General features: G+C 35.7%; 1 protein-coding gene across 2 annotated transcripts in view; it reads right to left on the bottom strand.

Moving 5' to 3' along the window:
• The window catches only part of LOC150093877 (26S proteasome non-ATPase regulatory subunit 9), a 75,420-nt gene that overhangs the window by 46,109 nt on the left and 15,444 nt on the right, over nt 1-13,867 (bottom strand). The window lies entirely within an intron of this gene.

Here is a 13,867-nt window from a genome sequence, read left to right as displayed (position 1 = left end):
TGGGATTTTTCGTGGTGCTGAAGAACTTGGGACATGTTTCCAATCGTTATTTCCTTCCGAAATTAAGTTCATAGTTCAAATATTAGAAAATAATTTGCAGCAGAAACAAAATACTACATTTTTTGAACTTGAGTAAATTAACCAAGATCTTTTAATGGTTTCTCCGTTACTCAAAATCCTATTATAATGCGATACATGAAAACTTCTATTATGTTCATCGCATGGAAAAAAAAAGTCTCTTTTGATTCAGGAGGAGGACCTCGTTTTACTAATATACCAATTATTGAATTGGACAAGTTTGGCCATAAAGTTGAATCGTCAAAAAGCTCGTAATTTAGTGTTGAGGTATTTGAAGTTGAAGCTATTGGATGTTTTCAAGAGCCTGATTATCATCTAAACTCAAATTTGAATTTTCAGATTCATTGTCATTTGGGGACACCACAGGAACGTCACTTTCACTGACTCTTGTTTCTGATAATTTAAAAAAGTTTCCGAAATTGATTTTTCTTGTTGAGCTTGAAAAACTTCTCATTCTGCTCATCTTTTTCTGAATTGATGAGCAGAAAGAGTTTTCATTTTTTTTTTCTCTGGTCTGCTATTTTTGTCTATTTCTGAAATAATAAGGCAAGTTTTTTTTGGGGGTGCTTAAAGGCCAAAGCTGTATAACTGAGAGGAGACCTCCACATAGCCTTTACAGGAATGTGGAGAACAAACCAGGGCTTCTGACCTAATGTCCAATCCTCACCTTCTCGTGGTGCACCCTGTTAGGTATCTACCTGGATACTGAACGAACGAGGATGAGCTGGCAATCTGGGATTTAGCTGACCAAATTGTATTCTTATTGGCTTAAACCCAATATTAAATGATGGTATAACATGATAAAATTTCATGTCGGTAAGCGTCGCCCTGTTAAACAAGGCCCCCATTGATTTCACCAGGGAACCAGGGCGAACAGCAAAAAGTCAGGTACTGGAACAAATCCTAAAACATACCCCAACTCAATATCACCAGAACGGTACTATCAACATAAGAAGCCTGAATGGCAAAGAAATGGAGCTAGCTGAGGAATTAGATAAGTACCAGATCGACATAATAGGGGCAGGCAATTTCAAGTAGAGTGATGTAGGCAAATATCATAATGGGGAATTGGACAATGAGACTTTTATGTGCCTATGATCCCACAGAAGATTCTCCTGAAGTAGAAGTAGAGGAATTTTTTTGAGGCTTTAAAAAAAGCAACTGACACAATGAAAAATTAAAATTTGGTCCTTGTTGGGGATCTAAATAGCAGAGTAGGAAATGACTGTTCAACATACAAAAATATTTTGGGAAAATTTGGAGAAAAGAACAAAGTTAATAATAATGGCAAATACCTGTTGGATTTCTGCTCAGGACATGGACTGGTTATTACTAAAACAATGTTCCAACATAAAAATGTGCACAAATTCACATAGAGAGAAGAGGCAAGGAATAAGAAAAGTCTCATTGACTATATTATTGTTGATGGTGATGTTTTCTCTCTGGTGCAGGACACTAGAGTGTACAGAGGATTTGAGATTGGAAGTGATCAATATTTAGTCTTAAGCAGGATAAAATTGAATTTCATATTGAAAAGAAGAACATGTAAGAAAGTTTTAAAATGAATAAACATTGAGCAGCTCTCAGATGTGGACTGTAGACTAAAATATACAAACATTATTCAAGAAAAAATGAAAGAGTTTGAGAAAAGGAATCAAACCTTGGAGATTCAGTGGCAAGCTCTGAAGAAAACTGACTGATTCTGCCAGAGAGGCATGTGGTGAGGTTGTCTGCAAGGATAGAAAAATCAGAACTCCATGGTGGACACAGGAAGTTAAAAAGGCAGTGAAGGAAAAGAAGAAAGCATATCAAAAGTTCCTGGCAAATAAGTCAGCTTGTGCTCTTAGAGAATAGAGAGACAAATGTAAGAAAGCTAAACAGTGTGTAAAACTAGCTAAACAAAAGTCATGGGAAGACTTTGGTAAGAACATAGAAAATAAATATCAAGAAGGTGGCAAGATATTCTGGAGGTTGTTGAAGAAGCTCAGAAATGGAGGAAAGTCCTGTAAAAGCAATTAGGATGATAAAGGTGATATGAAAACTGGAGAAAAAGATATCCTTGAAATATGGAGTAATTACTTCGAATAATTGCTAAATGAAACTAGCAGTGATGACAGTACAGTGATAAAGAAACACTGACCAGGCATGCAATCAAGAATACATATTCATGCTTGAAGTAGAAAAAGCCATCAAAAGTCTGAAATGTGAAAGTCAGCTGGAGTAGATGATATCAGATCAGATGAGACCAAAAATGCTCAAGTATGGAGGTATAAAAATTTTACAGTGGCTACACTGCATAGTTCAGAGGGCCTGGACAGAAGGACGAATTCCAGATGATTGGAGTAGAGCTCTCATAGCCCATATATAAAAAGGGAAATAAAACTGATTGTGAGCATTACAGAGGTATTTCCCTACTGAGTGTTCCTGGTAAGATTTATGCCAGTATACTTGAGAAAAACGGTTGAGAAGGATTGTGGAAGAGAAGCTTGGTCAGGAACAAGCTGGATTTAGGCGAAATAGAAGCTGTCAGGATCAGATATTCAGTTTATGACAAATAGTTGAAAAGTCATGGGAATATAACAAAGATCTGTATTTAAGTTTTGTAGATTTGGAAAAAGCATATGACAAGGTGCCAAGAGAGAAGCTATTCAAAACGCTACAGTTGTATGGTGTCTGTGGATCATTATATCAAGCAATACTTAGTCTTTATTTGAGTTGTAAGTCAGCAGTTACAATTGAAAGAAGTAAAGGGAGATGGTTTAATATTAAATCTGCTGTCAGACAAGGATGTACATTATCACCTCTGTTATTCATTATCTATATGGATTACATTATGAAGTGGTATTAAACCTGATATCAAAATTGGAGATGTTAATGTCAGCTCCTTGCTTTATGCGGGTGATGTTATACTTCTAAATAAATCCACTACAAGCCTGCAAGATTCCCTGACTAAATTGAATAACTGTTATGATGGATATGGTATGAAGGTCAGCAATGACAAGACAAAGATAATGAAAATAGGCAGAAGCACTGAAAATATCAGCTGCATTATGAATGGAGAACCTATAGAACAAGTAAAACATTTCAGCTACTTAGGCATGATTTTTAGTGAAGAGGGTAAATTAAATATGGAAATAGATAACAGAATTAACAAAGCTGGTATGGTAAGAAGTCAACTGAATAAATATATATGGAATAAGAGAGAAAATAATCAAAACACTAAATTAGCTGTATACAAGACAGTGTTCAAACCAATTTTAACTTATGGATCTGAGAGCTGGGTCAGAAGTAAAACACTTGACCAAAGACTAGAGATCGCAGATATGAGAGTCCTGAGAAAGATTAAGAGCATGAACAGATAGCATCAATGGCAATAGCATATTAAAAACGAGGATATTAGGAAAGAACTTGACATCGTCAGCATCCAGGAATGCGTTAGCAGAGGTAATCTCAGGTGGTATGGTCACTTAAATAGAATGGGCGAGGAAAGATTAGCCGAACAAGTGTTCTCTGCCAGGTTGGCAGGAAAAACTCAGAGGAAGACCAAGATATAGATGGATTGATACAGTAAAAAGTGCCTTAGAAGATAGATATATAAATATAAGATCTGACAATGTTGTAGCTTTGACAGGTAACAGATTGATTTGGCAGAAAATTTGAAAATTGTAGGTTGGAAGTTAGTAATGATGTAAATTTTTCATGTAATACTATCATATCCTGTACACCACTTGAGGGAAATGTGAGGAATTTGATGATGATGATGATGTTTTTTTTTTTTTTCATAAAGTATGAGCACAAAACAACATAAAAAATTTAGAATTAAATTGTCATTTGCTAAGTCTCGCCCCTTGACTTAGTGGTGATTAAAATGATTAAAAACAATCATTTTTTATCTGATTTTACTGCATTAAGAAAACAAATAAATTAGCAAAATAAAATTAGAAATTACCTTATTTAATATTAATATTTAATTAATACTAAATTTAACTAAAACTCCGTATAGTAGTCAATGGGCACAATTTCAAATATATGCAAGAGTTCGTAAAATAAAAAAATAAAATAAAAAGTTAAAAAAACCACGGCTATAGCTACAAATAAAATGAAATGAATAATTGATTTAGAAAATCATTACTAAAATAAATCACATATTTAACTACAAACTTACCTTCATAAATATGAGGTAACAAAAGTCATTCAGCAAGCTAATAATATAATACACAACTAATACAGGAATAGTGAACTGGAATGTAAGAAAATTTTGCAGATATGTGAACAATTTATAAATATAGATAATAACATCTTATCTATATCAAAATTTAAAGTTTCATATTTATATTATTTATTATTATATCAAATTTTTTATATTAAAATATTAAATTACTAAATAAAAATTTCCGATTAATTTTTTTCTTAAATAAAAATATTCTATTTATAAGATAATCAAATTTCCTTAATGAAATTGCATCTAAATGTTTCTGTCCCAGGGATTATCAAAATAAAAATAATTATTTGGAGCTTATATAATTAGAATAAAATATAATTATCTTTATAAATATGCATATATAAATTTTGAAAGTTAAAGAAGAAAGCACTAAATATGGTCTTAAACTTATCCTCAAAAAGACAAAAGTTATGGCAACATGTTAACTTAATGATTTTGAAGTAGAGAGGGAGAAAATGGAAACAGTTAACAATTTTGTGCTCCTATGATCCCAAATTGATGAAGATGGTTACTGTACTGCAAAAGTTAGAAGATTATTACTCAGAAAGAAAGAATGACAAATTTAAGCAAAATCTTTAAAGATATTAGCCTCGCAACCAAAATCAGAAACGTGAAAGCAATGGTATTCCCTGTGATACTGTATGGATGTGAAAGTTGGACTCTGAGAAAGAATGAAAGAAGGAAGAATAGATGCATTTGAATTATGGGTTTGGAGATGCTTACTAAGAATACCATGGACTGCAAAGCAAACCAATAAATCAGTGATAGACAGAATAAAGCCAGATTGCTCCCTCGAATTGCTCCCTATTGTCATACTTCGGACATATTATGCGAGCAAATGACGGTCTGGAGAAGATGATGATGCTTGCTAAAGTTGATGGAAGCAGAAGAGGAAGACCAAGAATTAGATGGGTGGATGGAGTTAAAGAAGCAACTGGAGTGCGCTTGGAGGTTCTGAAAGACATGGTCAAGGATAGATCAAAATGGAGAGTGTATGTTCGTGGAGTCACCAGGAGTCAGAAACGACTCGATGGAACATAACACACACACACACACACACACACACACATATATAAATTTAATATTTTTAAATATGATATATCCAATTTAATTAATTTTTTTTTTTCTGCTTCCAGTGTAACAAACTCTAAGGTTTTCTGCCCTTTTACTTTTCCACCTGCAGCATTCAACCATTCCACCCCTGCTTTGTGCTGGGCCTGCATATATATCTTATACTAAGTTGTAAACAGTCAGAATTAAAAGATATACAAGAAAAGATGGTTTGTAAAACAGGTATAAGACAAGGGTGCATATATCTCCACACTTATTCATTGCCTATATGGATAATATTATGACGGAAAGTGGCATTAAACCTGATATCAAAATTTCACCATCAATTTCCTGATATATATTCTGTCATAGTAACCTGAACTCCCAATGGGTGTTCAGGTTACTATGACAGAACTACATGATTAAGTTTACATAATTATTAATCTCCTATCCACAATTTTCCTCCAGATTAGTCTATTTCCTGTAAACATTCCTATATTGTCACATCTAACATTTCGATCTTCTAAGGCAGTTCCAACTGAATCAATCCATCTAGACCTTGGTCTTCCTCTGGATCTCTTTACTGCCATCTTGGCATCAAACTTGCCAGCCTTTCCTCACCCATTCTATTTAAGTGGCCATGCCAACTGAGATTAGTTCTGCTGACACATTCTAGAATGCTAATAATGTCAAGTTCCTTTCTAATATCTTCATTTTTAACATGATTCTGCCATTGATTCACTATTCTAATTTTTCTCAGAATCTTCATAACTGTGGTCTCCAGTCTTTGATCAAGTGCTTTATTTCTAACCAAACTCTCAGATCCATAACTTAAAAATGGTTTGAACACTGTCTTGTATAACTGCTAGTTGGTGCTTTGGCTAATTTCTCTCTTATTTCATATAAATTTATTCAGCTGTTTACCTACCATACCAATGTTTATTCTGTTGCCTATTTCCCGATTTTACTTACCATCTTCACTAAAAACTGTGCCTAAATAGCTGAAATATTTCACTAGTTCTATAGGATCCCCCCATTCTAAATGCAGCTGAAGTTTTCTATGTTCCTGCCTATTTTCATAATTTTGGTCTTTTTATTGCTGATTTTCATGCCAAATTTGTTACAGCTGTTATTAGAGAATTCTGGAAACTTGCACTTACCATCTGCATAAAGGACCTATGCCTTTCTTTCATAATGTGATCCATATAGATGATGAATAATTGTGGAGATAATGTGCATCTTTGTCTTACCCCTGATTTTACATCAAACCATCTTTTGTGTATTTTCCATTAATTCTAACTGCTGACCGACAACTTAAATATAAACTATGTACGCTCTGTATAATGTTCCATTCACCCCATATAATTGTAGTGTTTTGAAAAGCTTTTCTCTGGGCACCTTTGTTATGTGCCTTTTCCAGATCCACAAAACTTAAGTAGACATCCTTGTCTTATTCCCACGATTTCTCAACTATTTGTCTTAAACTGAAAATCTGATCTTGACAACCTCTATTTGGCCTGAACTTTGCTTGTTCTTCTCCAAGTTTCTCTTCCACAATCTTTCTCAACCTCATTTCAAATATGCTTGCATAAATCTTACCTGGAACACTCACTAGAAAAAAATTCTCTCTAATTGTCACATTTAGCTTTATTCCCTTTTTTATAGATGAGTACTATGAGAGCTCTATCAATCATTGGGAATTCTGTCCAGGCCCTCTGAATTATGCACTGTAGCCACTGCAAAACTTTTATATCTCCATACTTAAGCATTTCTGGTAGAATATCATCTGCTCCAGCTGCCTTCTACATTTCAAGTTTTTGAAGACTTTCTACCTCAAGTATTGATATGTACTCCTCTTTGTATTCCTCTTGAAAATTTTCTAGTATGGTTCTGTCACTGCTTGGTTCATTTAACAGTCTTTCAAAGTAATAACTCCAGACATCTAGGATATTCTTATCTTCAGTTTTCATGTCACCTTTATCATCTTTGATTTCTTTTACAGCACTCTTTCCTCCATTTCTAAGCTTCTTCAATAGCCTCCAGAACATTTTGCCACCTTCCTGATATTTATTTTCCATATTCTTACCAAAGTTTTCCCATGACTTTTGTTTAGTTACTTTTACACATAGCTTAGCTCCAGTGGCGGCTTGCAGCTTGAAATCGTGGGGGGGGGGGGGGTACTGCAACTTTCGAAATATACATACACACTGTAAATACAGTGTATACGTGTTTGGATAAAATATCAAAATTATGGTAAAATTTAAAAAAAATTTTAAATTTCAAATTTTAAATTTCAACATCGATGTTGAACATCGAACGGGGAATCGGTTCGCTTACCGTCGGAGATAGCTAACAACATCAGACTTGACGTAGCCAACATCCTCGCGCATTCTTCGCCGCCAAAAAGTAATTTATCATATGCCCAACGTACAGCTCTCCTGAAACTACGTAAAGAAAAAAGTATCGTCATCACCAGAGTGGATAAGGGTAATGCCACAGTCGTTCTTAATACCAGTGAATACAATCGTAAAATGAACATTATCCTCCACGATCGCGCTACCTACATCCTGCTAGAACACGACCACACAAAAACACAAGCTAAGAAACTAAAAATCTTACTCAAAAAAGTATCTTCCTGGCCCCCTGACGTCACGAAAAAACTTAAACCTTTCCGCTCCAGTCCCCCCCCCCCGAATATACGGTTTATCAAAAATCCACAAACCCAATTCCCCACTCAGGCCTATAGTAGATGCCACCAATGCACCTTGCTATAGACTATCTAAACAGCTGGCCAACTCTCTGATCCCCCCTCACTGGAAGGTCCCCTTCCTATATAAAAAACTCGACCCACTTTAAAGCCCTCACAGAAAATTTAACCTTGAATAAGACAGACATATTGGTAAGCTTTGATATCTCCTCTTTGTTTACCAATATTCCCTTAATTGACACCTTATCTCTCTTAGAAAACGTTTTTCCCTCTGACATCTTAGATCTCTTTTCCTTTGCCATTAACTCTGGGTATTTCTCTTGGAACAACAAAATCTACAAGCAGATAGAGGGAACTGCCATGGGTTCCCCCCTCTCACCCCCCCTTGCCAATTTCTATATGGAAGATTTCGAAAAACGAGCCATAGACTCAGCCCCACTCAAACCTTCTATCTGGCTAAGATATGTAGATGATGTGTTCTCTATTTGGCCTCATGGCCCAGACACGTTAGACTCCTTCCTCAGTCATCTCAATAGTCTACATCCAAGAATCCAGTTCACTATGGAAAAGGAAAAGAACAATTGTTTACCCTTCCTAGACACCTTAGTCACACGCCTGCCTAATGATACACTTACCTTCACCGTATACAGAAAACCCACACACACACACACACAGGCAGATACATTCACAAACTCTCCCACCACCACCCCTCTCAACAATATGGCATTATTAAAACCCTTACCAAGAGAGCCCACAATCTTTGTTCCAGTGGAACCGCCCTCACTACTGAGCTTAACCACATACACAGCACTTTCCTCTCCAATGGCTACAGCGATCACAGTATCAAAAAAATAATCAACTCCTCCCCCATTCCCTGTCCTTCTCGTCAACAAGATTTTAAAAATGCCATCACCATACCCTACATCCGTGGCACATCCGAAAAAATAGCCAAGTAAAAAAGTACAACCTACACACAGCATATAAGCCCCACCGCAAACTTGCTACCCTTATCCGTTCTAAGAAAGATCAGCTCCCTCCTCTCTCTCTGCCCAGAGTTTACAAAGTACCCTGTTCCAGTAAGCTGGCGTACTTTGGACAGACAGGCAGATCAGCATCTATCCGTCTAGAGGAACACAAGTCGTATATCTTCAAACACAACTATGGCCATTCAGGCTTGGCTGACCATGTTTTGGACACCACCCACAGGGTATCATGGAAGAAAACCACCATGCTCCACCACAGCAAATTCAAGAAAGAGAGACTTTTCTTAGAAGCAGCAGCAGCTCTCAAAAACCAACCAAATCTCAATAAATATTGCATTAAGCTTCCGAAATTTGGGAAACACTCATAACCAGAGTTCCCACCTTACATTCCAGGCCACCTACTACTGCCCTTAGAGGGTGCTCTACCTAGATAGGACTTTAGTGTCACCCACGTGGTTGGACTTAGTATTGTTTGTTATTTGTGTATATGTTACATTAATTGTTTTTGTAATCCCCGTAGATGTCCTAGTGACTAGGACAAAATATAGGAAGTATTAAATTCTATTTTAATTCTTTTTGAGTGTTGTAAAAAATCCATTAAGCCTCCAACATGATGTCCTCACAGCACTTAAGCCTCTACACACCTACATAACTGCTTGAAACTACTTTCCAATCAAGAAGTTTATCTTCATGTTCAGTGTCGAATGCTATCATCACTCCTTCATTTCCTTGATCATTATTGCCTGAAAATAGCATCCTATACTTATTATTTAGTATGTTCTCACCTGTTTTTGCTTTCTTTGTCTCAGTAATGTCAATTATGTTCACGTGGTACTTTTCCAATTCGTCTGCAAATTCCATTTCCTTTCCATTAATACTCCTTATATTGATGGTTCCTATCTTCAGTTCTTCTGATGTTGGGTTTATTCTTCTTCGTCTAGATGTTGAGTTGGAGCTTGTTCCAGTAGTTAACTTTTCGCTTTTCACCCTGGTTCCCTGAAGAAAACAGCAAGAGTCTTTTTTTTTTAACCAGGTGATGCCCCAGCCAGCATGTGATCTTATCATGTTGTACCATCATATGCATTTAAACCAATAAAAAGTATAATTTGTTTGGCTAAGTCCCAAATTATCAGCCCATCCTCATTCGTTCAGTATCCAGTAGTTACCTACTAATGGAGTACACCAAGTGAAGGCGAGGATTGAATATTAGGTCAGAAGCTCCAGTTGTTCTCTACATTCCTGAAAGGCAATGTAAAGGTCTCCGCCAAGTTATTTGGCTTTGACCATTTAGTGACCCCATATCAAAAGCTATAAAATATACAATATAATTTAAAGGAAGTAGAGGAGATGAGAGATCTAGGAGTGATGGTCAAAAAGGACCTGAAATTCAGGTCCTTGCACAACTTGTGCAATGTGGCCCCCTGACATGCAGAAATAGATAGGTTATGATGCCATTTCATAAGGCTTTGATCAGGCCTCATATGGATTATTATACACAGATTTCGTCGCCGGGTTTTCATGGTGATAAGAATATGTTGGAAAGGGTCCAGAGAAGATTTATAAAGATGGTCAGCAGTCTTTGGAATGTGGAGTATGAGGACAAATTTAGACAATGAAAGTTGCAGAGCCTCGTGAATAGGAGGAAGAGCAGGGATATGATTGAGACATATAAGCTAGTCAGGGGTTGTTACTGGGTTGACATGAAAGAGATTTTTCATAGAATGAGAGAGTGGAGTAGAACAAGAAGCCATTGCTGGAAACTGTATAAGGAGGGTGTGAGCAGAGGAGTGAGAAGTAGGCTCTTTGCATGGAGAGTAGCTGGTAAGTGGAATACATTGCCTGAGTGTGTTGTGAGTGTAGACATACTGAATCAGTTTAAAGCCCAGTTGGATGAGCATTGTGTGCAATAGTGTGTACCTCCCACGATGAGTCTCTGATTCCATAGAGGTCAGATGTTAATAATAATAATAATAATAGTATTAATAATAAAAGCCTGCCACCTCCACAAGAGACTAGGTAACTCATCAGTTATCAAGTTTCGTGCATTGTCTAGATGGGATACAAACCTGGGTCTTTCAAATGAATGATGCAACATCCTAATGACTATGCTAACTTGACATATAAGAATATAAGACATGATAATTAATAAATAACATAAAATGAATTTCACTTATGTATATATTTTATGAGTATAACATTTGTCCTGACAGTGTGGATTATCGTATTTTAGCCAAACAAGTAGATATGCAGCTGTGCTTCATGATAAACATTTAGACTATGTTAAATTACATGAGCCAGAGCAATCATGACTTGTGGAGCACACTATCATCACTAGAAACCGAGGTCTTTGGAAGAAAATTAATGTTCTCCATAAAAGTAATAATCCCTTGGAACATTTATACAAAGAAAGTTCTGGGAGTTTTCCCAGAAATAATATACATAATCCCTTGGAACATTTATACAAAGAAAGTTCTGAGACCTTGCTACATTGACTGCATCTAAATAGAAACAATGGACTTAAATTATCCATCTTATGGGAAATAGTTCTTTACAAATTCCAGAATTAACTTAAATTTAATCTTTTTTTATTTATTATTAAATCATGTTAAAGTTATTTTTGCTAAAACCTTAATATAATCAGACATTCCACATCATGTATATGCAGTTTATATGTGTCACTAAATATGCCAGTTGTTGTTTTTTTTTTTTAATTTGAAAGTCAGACTATAAAAGACTGGTACAAAATGTTGGTACAATAGGTGAAACATACTTCAACATAGATTCTGACCACAGGCTCCTCAGAGCCATTATAAGAATAGACCACAAAAAAGAACAACATATCAGGGCAACATCAAACCACAAAAGACAACCCAAACAAATAGAATAGACTACCATAAGTTCAGGAAGTACATAGAAGAGACCGAATGGACTAAATTCAACGAGTGCAAGAAAAAAAATCAGAAATTACTGTGAAACAAAAGAAAAGAGAACGACTCTCACCTCAAACTATAGAACTACTGAAAAAGAGAAAAAAACTGAAGAAAATTTTCTAGAATACAAAATTATCTGTAAGTTACTAAGGAAAAGAATTCCAGAAAACTACAAAGCTTTCAGGATACAAAAACTAAGAGAAGCAGTGCAGGAAAAACCAGCCTGAAAAAAATAGAAAGAGACTTAAATTTTAAACAGTCAATTCCATCTGCTTTACAGGATCAAAATGGAGATAAACATACTAATAGAAAAAGGATAGAAGAAATTGCACAGAATTTTTTTAATGATCTCTATGCAACTAAGTGCCAAGTTTCAGAACCTATCATTCCAAAACCAAACAATATACCAGATGTACTTCCAGAAGAAATAGAACATGCCCTTAAGAAAATGAGTAAAGGTAAAGCCTCAGGACTTTATCACATTAAGGCTGAAGAAATCCAACAAGGTGGACCAATTATTTTCAAAGCCTTGAGCTACCAGATTAATGTGGTAGCTCAAAGAAAGAAAGATTTCAGAGGAATGGAAGACTTCAAAAACCATACTTCTATTCAAAAAAGAGAACAAGAAAGACAAACTATCGTCTAATCTGTCTACTCTCTCATATAAAACCATGAACAGAGTAATACTGAACAGAATCCAAAACACTCTCGAAGACAACTCCAGTAGAGAGCAGGCAGGATTCAGAAGAGGCTTCTCCAGAATAGATCATATTCAGGTCATTTCAGAACTAACAGAAAAATGCAGAGAATACCGAATCCCTCTATGTTTCCTCTTTATTGATTTTAAAAAAAGCATTTAATAAGATAGAACACAATGCAGTCATCAGTGCCTTACTGGAAATAAATGTAGACCCTACTTACATCCACATGATAAAAGAAATTAATAAAAATCAGACCATACAAATAACCCTATTTGATCAACCTAGAAATATAGATATAAAGAGAGGGGTCCGTCAAGGCGATGTGATCTCCCCAAATCTATTTACCAGCACTTTAGAATACATTCTGAAAAAAAATAGACCTAAACGGAAGAATAAGCATAGATGGTGAAAAACAACAAATCCTTATGTTTGCCGATGATCTGGTACTGATATCCCACAACCCAAATGACCTAGAAGAAATAGGTGAAAAAATATACACAAACAGCAGTAAGATAGGCTTAGAAATGAATCTAGAAAAAAAACAAAATAGCTCAAAAACATCTACACAGGTGACAGTCACCTATGTATTGATAACATCCCTACAGAACAAGTTGACTCCTACAATTACTTAGGACAAACAATAAAAATGAATAACAATTTATCTGAAGAACTAACAAAAAGAAAGCTGCATGGCTATCTTTCTTGGCATCTCTGCAAAGGTGAAACTATTTAATAGTGACATTCTTCCATCACTCACATATAGATCAGAAATATGGAACACGACAAGAAAAGAAGAGACTCTCAGAATAACAGCGTGCAATAGAACACAGGATTTGTAACATCAGCAAAATGGAACATGTTAGAAACATGGAACTAAGAAAGAGATCAGTCATAAAAGATATGGTAACTGCAGTATACGAAAGCAAGATGAAATGGGCAGGTCATATAGCCAGACTCAGGGATAACAGATGGACATATAGAATACTTAACTGGCAACCAAGAATAAAGAGAAAACCAGGAAGACCACCTACAAGATGGGAAGATCCACTATTGAAATCTATGGGTATAACATGGAAGAGAGAGGCTCAAGATCAAGATCGTTGGAGGCATTTTTGTGACTTACACTCACTGAGAAATCCTAAGTGAAACACAGGTCCATCAAGGTAATCAAAACTGAAGATGTCCTTGATACTAGG

The sequence above is a fragment of the Typopeltis vanoorti genome, chromosome 23, assembly GCF_054136105.1.
Source record: "Typopeltis vanoorti isolate ZY-2024b chromosome 23, IOZ_Tvanoo_1.0, whole genome shotgun sequence".
Taxonomy (NCBI): domain Eukaryota; kingdom Metazoa; phylum Arthropoda; class Arachnida; order Uropygi; family Thelyphonidae; genus Typopeltis; species Typopeltis vanoorti.
This window is presented reverse-complemented; position numbering and strand designations above follow the sequence as displayed.